The 7908-nt window shown below is 41.3% G+C and overlaps 1 non-coding gene across 1 annotated transcript; it reads right to left on the bottom strand.

Annotated features, from left to right (window-relative positions):
- Positions 1-5726: 5726 nt before the first annotated feature.
- On the bottom strand, positions 5727-5833 carry LOC125494599 (small nucleolar RNA R71). The gene has a single exon (XR_007270838.1). It is a non-coding gene; the product is annotated as a small nucleolar RNA R71 (small nucleolar RNA).
- Positions 5834-7908: the final 2075 nt, after the last annotated feature.

The raw sequence follows: 7908 nt of genomic DNA on the forward strand, positions 1-7908 counted from the left end.
ACCCTTACAATGGACGGAACTCTAACGCTGTTAGGTTTTCCTTCTTCCTCTCCGCAATTTTCTCGCTCCTCCCATTCCTCCACCCACTGCCAACCCCCCTCCCCCAGCCGGCGGCCAACAGTCGTCAACCACCATCCACTTCGACGCCGGCGACCCTACCCTCTTCCCTTCGCCCCACCCTAGCCCTCCCTTTCCCCATTCTCGATTCCCCCCACCCCACCCAGCCCGACACCACCCCCTCCCCCTTTTCCCCATATCGGAAATGGCCCCCCTTCCGTGTCTTCCATCGTGAGTCGACCCCCTCCCCTTCCCCACCCAGATACGCCGCCCCCAAACCTTAAACCCGCCCTCTAAACCACCTGAGGCTGTTGTATTGCTATTCTGGCCGGCGCCAACGTCGAGGGTAAGGGAATCGGGAATGGGGAAGGGAGGGGGTAGGGTCGCCGGCGCCGGAGTGAGGGAAGGGGGTTTAGCAGTAGGTGGCGGAATGGGAGGAGAGAGAGAAGGAAAAACCTAACGGCGTTAGGGTTCCGTCCATAGTAAGGGTATTTTGAGCCCAAACACAAACCTCAGGGGTATCTGAGGAATTCCCCAAATGTGGGGGGTAATTTGAGAATTACGCCAAACCTCAGGGGTACCTGAGGAATTTTCCCAAGGTTATATGATAAGGACCATGGTTGCTGCCTGGGGAGAATCGGATTCAGACGAGGAGCGGAAACAACCAGAAGAGGAAACAACTCATTTGTGTCTCATGGCAAAGACAGACGAGGAAGAAGACTTGTCAAACAACAAGGTATGCATTAATGTTATCGAAAAAGAGTTAAAAGAACTTTCAAAGAATCAATTAATAAAACTTCTTTTGGAAACTTTGGATGACTACAAGGCCATTTGCGTTAAAGAAGAAAATTTAGAAAAAGCCTTAGAAGTCTCCAAAGGTCATTCAAATTGGTTTAAAACAATGAATGCAAATATTGAGGAAAAATTCTTTGAAGTTTTTGATGAAAACCGACGTATTCGAGAAGCTTTTGAAAATGCTAAAAATGAAAATTATTTCTTGAATATGGAAATGGCTGAATTGAAACTATTTGTTCCTGAAGGAACAAGTTCCTCAATAAATACCAGATCCGAGTTCGAAAAGTTAAAATTCGAACATGAAAAGGTTTTAAGCAAGTATCTGGTACTTAAAGAGAAAATGGAATCTTCAAGAACAAAACTATCTGATCTAGTAAGTTGGATACAAAAGTATAAAAATGAAGGAAGGAGTGGGTTAGGTTTCAATCACAAGAAGAAAAACAAAATGAAAAAATATGTTGATCTTCCAAGCAGCCGAATATGCTCTTACTGTGGGAACAGTGGACACCTAGTGTCTGACTGTTCCTCCAGAGAAGAACATATTGAGATGAACACTCACTTAATTAAGCAAGTATGGAAAGTTAAGAGAAATACTAGCTCAACAGAGGAACCCAAGTCAAACTGGGTTCCTACCACTGACTGATTGTTTTGATACAGGCTAAAGTGAGGGGGAACAACTTGTGGTACCTCGATAGCGGTTGTTCTAAACACATGACAGGAGATAAAAAGAATTTCTCACTTTCAGCCTATGATGGAGGAACTGTGACCTTCGAAGACAATCTTACCGGTAATATTGTAGCAATAGGGAAGGTAGGAAAGTCTAAGTCACATTCCATAGATAATGTATTTTTGGTTGAGGGTTTGAAGCACAATCTACTTAGTATTTCTCAATTTTGCGACAAAGGGAATAGTGTGAATTTTACAAATGAATGATGTGTAGTAAGTAATATAGGAACAGGTACCAAGATTCTGGAAGGAACTAGGAAGGGGAACATATACGTCGTTGATCTCAACCTTGTTCCTAGGAACAACCTAACTTGTTTAAGTGTCGTCGACAATGAACCACTTCTTTGGCATAAAAGGTGTGGTCACGCAAGTATGGCATTGCTCCAGAAGCTAAGTGGTAAGGACTTAGTTGTTGGATTACCAACAATCAAAGTCTTAAACCATGAAGTTTGTGGACCATGTGCAAAAGGTGAACAAGTTAGATCCTCGTTCAAACCGAATAAAATGTTAAGCACACAAAGTCCACTTGAGTTGATTCATATGGACTTATGTGGCCCTGTTCGAATCCAACCCGATCTGGTAAGAGATATGTACTTGTTATAGTTGATGATTTTTCAAGATACACTTGGGTTATTTTTCTCATAGCAAAGATGAGACATTTGATGAATTTGTTAACTTTGCAAAAAGTTCACAAAGAATAAGTGGACTTAAAATTAAGCACTTGCGTTATGATCATGGTACGGAGTTTGAAAACTCCAAATTTGATGAGTTTTGCAGAAACGAAGGACTTGATCACAACTTCTCAGCTCCTAGGACTCCACAACAAAATGGCGTGGTGGAAAGGAAGAATCGCACTTTGGAGGACATGGCAAGAACAATGATCATAGTCAGCAATCTTTCGAAGAATTTTTGGGCTGAAGCAGTGAACATGACATGCTACATCATCAATAGAGTCATGCTAAGACCCATTGTCTTGAAGACCCCTTATGAGCTGCTCAAAGGAATAAAACCCAATATCTCATACTTTAGAATCTTTGGTTGTAAAGGCTTTGTACATAACAATGATAAAGACAATTTAGGAAAGTTTGATGCTAGAAGTGATGAGGCTGTTTTTATAGGATATGTTTTAAATAGTAAAGCATATAGAGTTTACAACAAAAGAACAATGTGTTTTGAGGAAAGTGTTCATATCATTTTCGATGAAACTAACTCCCTGCAGGAACTAAGTCATGAAAATGACTTTGAAGTAGGACTGACTCGTCCTAAAGAGTCAGTAAACAATGATGAGGAACTAACACCTGCAGGTACCGACAAAAAGCATATTCCTGAAGAAGAGATAGTTGTTCCTGATCCTGTCATACAGGAGGAACAGGCAGTAGAAATTCATCCAGAAAATGAAACAAATGAATATCCTCAAGCTGGAGGAACAGAGACAAGGAGATTTGAACCAAGACCATGGAAATACCTGAAATCCCATCCATTGGATTTAATCGTAAGTGATATTGAAAAGGGAACTCAAACGAGATCCCAACTGAAAAATTTATGTGCTTTCCAAGCCTTTTTGTATATGACAGAACCACGAGATCACAATGATGCCCTTCTGGAGTCTGACTAGATAAATTCCATGTAAGAGGAACTAAATGAGTTCCAGAGGAACAAGGCCTGGCATCTTGAGACCAAGCCTAAAAACCAAAAGGTAATTGGGCTGAAATGGGTCTTCAGGAACAAGCTGGACAAACATGGAACAGTCATAAGGAACAAAGCCAGACTCGTAGCCAAATGGTATAATCAACAAGAAGGTATTGACTTCGATGCAACTTTTGCTCCTGTAGCTAGAATAGAAGCAATAAGAATTTTGATTGCCTTTGCAACATTCATGGGTTTTAGGTTGTACCAAATGGACGTCAAATGTGCCTTCTTAAACGGGTATTTAATTGAAGACATCTATGTGGAATAACCTCCTGGATTTGAAAACCCGGATCTTCCTGACCATAGCTATAAGTGATATTATGGTTTTATTTAGAGTTTTCTCCCCTATTTATGTGCTAAAAGTTGTGGTTATGGTGCTCTTAGGAGCCATTTGGTACTAACTCTTTCCCTCTAGTTGTGGTTTGCTATTTTGTATTGAATTGTAGGTTTTGGAAGCTATTACCTACTTTACATGATTGCACAGTGGATTAGAGAGGTTAGATGCCAAGTTTCTAGATCCCGATGATGATTTTCGGGACTTTGAGCAAAGGAAGAACAAGAAACGAAGCATAAGCTGATCGGGCCGATAGGATCGGGCGGCCCCGCCCGATCGGGCGAAAATAACAGTTTCATGTCTTTGCTGCGGGCCGATCGGGCGTCTTATGCCCAGTCGTAATTCGGTCTTCGCCGATCGGGCGACTTAGCCCGACGTCGGGCGCTCATGCAGCTTTGACCTGCATTTATCAGACCGCCCGATGTCATCGGGCGGGTCAGCCCGATCATCGGGCGTCTGACGGTTTTTGGATTCTCCTTCGCTTTGGAGCCCGATGCCATCGGGCGACCTTGGCCCGATCGGGCGACTAACGAGACGCGGTTTTTAATGATTACGGGCCCTTCTTTCGAGATTTTCTTCTATTGTTTTAGGGCTTGTATAAATAGAAAAATCAGAATTATTAGCTCCTATCTAGTTTTTATTATTAGTTTTCTCTAGAGAGTGTTTCAAGAACCTTAATTTAGTGCTTTGTGATTTCAATTCAAGATCAAACCTTTTGCTTATTCATAGTTCAATATAATTCGGTAATCTTTCTTCATTATTTTTGTTATTTCTTCCATTGTTAATTATATTATTTTCTTAGTTATTTGCCATGTTTCAAAGTATGAGTTTTTATATGATTCTTGTTATTGTTTTCATGATTATGAGTGAGTAGTTCTATATCTAGAATTGTGGAGATCTATGTATGCAATGAGGGATTGATAGATTAGTTTGATTATCTTGTATTTCAACTGTTTCCTTTGATTGATTCTTCATGCTAGGATTATAAGTTAGGCCTGATTTATATTTCTACGGTTGCAATACTGAATCTACTTTGAGAGGAGAGATATCGTATAGGCTTTCAATTATTAGGCAAAGTGACCCTTGACTATGCGAGAGCGGCTAGGTTATCTTTGAGGGAGGTAATGTTCGAGAGAAATTACATGTGCCCTAGACAGATGACTTACTAGGTGGTTATTATTTATCCTTGATTTCCCGAATTGTATGCATAGTGATCCATGATTCTAGTACTTTATTAATATATTTACACCTTCATATTTAATTCTGCTATCTGTTTAGTTTAATAACACAACCATTCATCTGATTTCGTTAGTATAATATTAGAGTTCAGATACGATAGTATAACTTCTCCCTGTGGATTCGATCCTGACTTCCCTGACTACTAGTTAGTGGACCTTAGCTTATTTTTGATTAGGTGATACGACTTTAGCCTATCAAATTTTGGCGCCGTTGCCGGGGAGACGGTTTATTTTATTTTGTCTGAATTATAGTATTAAACTAACCTCTACTCTGAAGAACACCTGTTCTTTGGAGCCTCTCACGTTTGTTTTAGTGTTTTTGGTGTATGAGCAGGAAATTGAAATCCCCAAATCTCATCCCATTCGATCCGGAGATTGAAAAAACCGCTCGTAGACTCAGAAAGAAAACTAAACAAGCTAAGCTGTCTGCAGGGACACCCTCCCAAAAGACACCTTCTCCACCATCTTCCCCACACCAAGAAACCCCCACCTCACCTATTCCTTTCAACTTGGGTGAGAATGTTACTCGAACCTTCAGAGACTATGCACAACCATCTCCTGATAACGTGCCTACTGGGGTACGGATGCCTACTATTGCTGCTACAAATTTTGAGATCAAGTCTCATGTTCTGAATATGGTTCAGAACAATCAGTTCGTTGGGTTACCATCTTAAGACCTAAATCAGCACCTCCAGAGATTTTTACAGTGGTGTGCTACTCAGAAGCAAGCTGGTGTTACTCCTGATGAGATGAAACTCCTCCTATTTGGTTTCTCTCTGCGCGATAAAGCTTTGTTCTGGTATAATAAGCTGCCTTCCACCATCACCACCTGGCCAGAACTTTCCAAGATTTTTCTTATCAAGTGGTACCCCTACCAGAAAACTGCAGATATGAGACATGCTATAGTTACTTTCACCCAAGATCCTGGTGAATCTCTATATGAAGCTTGGGAGCGGTTCAAGGATCTGCAGCGTCTATGTCCTCATCATGGGTTAGACAAGTGGTACTTGTGTCAGATTTTCTACACTAGAGTTATGCAGATACACGACGGTAATTAATGAGCATCTGTGGGTTCTTCATGGATAAAGTAATTGAGGAAGGATATGAACTTTTGGAGAAGCTAGCATCTAATCAAGCCTCTACCATTCGTTCCTCTTTTAAAAAGGGAGGTAAACATGATGTTGAAGCCATTTCCCTACTGTCTGGGCAACTAGCTGCTCTAACTCAGAAGATTGATTCCCTGAAGCTAGGTAATGATTCCTTCCACATGAGTGTTAATGCGATGGCTAGTGCTTCTAACTATAATGTGCATATATGTGATGCTTGTGGAATATTTGGGCACAACTCTCAAGAGTGTCCTGCGTTGGGAAATAACTGTGAGGCCGTCAATGCTTTCCAGTCACAACCTAGGAACCAGTTCAACCCTTATTCCAACACCTATAATCCTAGGTTAAGACACCATCCCAACCTCCCACATAGGAGTACTAATGTGTTGAACCCTCAACCTCAACAACCATATCCACCTTAACAACAGGGTCAACAATTCCAACCTCCACAACAACCTCCACCTGGTTTTCAAAGAAATCAAGCACCTCCACAGCCTGCTCCTCCTCGACCCAGCCATGACAGAGTTGAAGAATATGATATTCCAGATGCAGAAAGGGTTCAATGCTTTTCAAGATGACACAAAAGCTCAACTGGAAAATTTGGGCACGCATAATAAGATGTTGGAGACTCAACTAGCTCAGTTGACTAGTTCTTCTGCTAGTAGGCCACCTGGGGCCTTACCTTTACAATCAATGCAACCAAGGGACACTGCCAATGCCATCACTCTTAGGAGTGGAACACATTATGATGGTTTCCCAATGCCTAAGGATGGTCCGGTTGAGCCAGAAAAAAATGCAGACGTTACTGAAACTTCGTCAGCTCCTGAGGCTACCACAAACACATCTACAGAGAAGCAGATCGTACCTGAAAAAAATTCCTCCACCACTCCTGCGATAAAGGTACCATTCCCCACTCGTCTATCAAAGAATAAGCTGGATCACTCATTACTCAAGTACCTGCATATGCTAAATTTTTGAAGGAAATTTTGACTAGGAAAAGAGCCTTTAATGCAGTAGAAACTGTTGCCTTTACTAAAGAATGTAGTGCTCTTTTGGAAAATCAATCCCCTCCTAAATCGAAAGATCCGGGGAGTTTCTCCATTCCTTGTAATATTGACACCATCTTTATTGACAAAGCCTTATGTGATTTAGGTGCTAGTGTTAGTGTCATGCCTTTGACTGTTTGTAAAAAGCTTGACATGGGAGATTTAAAATGTACCAACATTACTCTTCAAATGGCTGACCGTTCTGTTAAATACCCCCTAGGTATCTTAGAGGACGTTCCTGTGGGGGTAGGTAAATTTTACATTCCTGTGGATTTTGTTGTGCTTGACATGGAAGAGGATACTCAAATCCCAATCATTTTAGGGAGACCATTCCTTCATACTGCTGGAGCTGTTATAGATGTTAAAAATGGGAAATTGACATTGACTCTGGGGGATGATAAGGTAACTTTTAGTTTGACCAATGCTTTGAAAAGTCCCATGCTAGAGGAAGCCTGTTACAGAATAGATGTCATTGATGTGCTGGTTAATGATGACATGCCTCAATCCCTTCTGCGGGATCCACTGGAGGCTTTGCTTTGTTTTACTTCTTCCACAGGTGATGATATTATCCGGACTACTGACGTGGATGCTTGGGAAGCAGCTTTGACCTGTGTCGAGCTTGATGGTACTACCACTCATGAGGATGAACGGTTAGTATGTACTACTCAACCGGTAGAGGTAAAGAAACCTGAACTGAAACCCCTTCCCCCTTCTCTTCGATATGCTTTTCTGGATGATTCTGAAAATTGCCCTGTGATTGTTAGTGCTGCATTAAATGATGGTCAAATGTCAACTTTTGTCTGTTTTGAGACAACATAAAAAAGCCATTGGATATAATATTGATGATTTGAAAGGCATAAGCCCTAACTTTTGCATGCATAAAATTCATCTTGAGGATGATCATCGTCCTAGTATAC

The sequence above is a fragment of the Beta vulgaris genome, chromosome 1 (genome assembly GCF_026745355.1).
Source record: "Beta vulgaris subsp. vulgaris cultivar EL10 chromosome 1, EL10.2, whole genome shotgun sequence".
NCBI lineage: Eukaryota > Viridiplantae > Streptophyta > Magnoliopsida > Caryophyllales > Amaranthaceae > Beta > Beta vulgaris.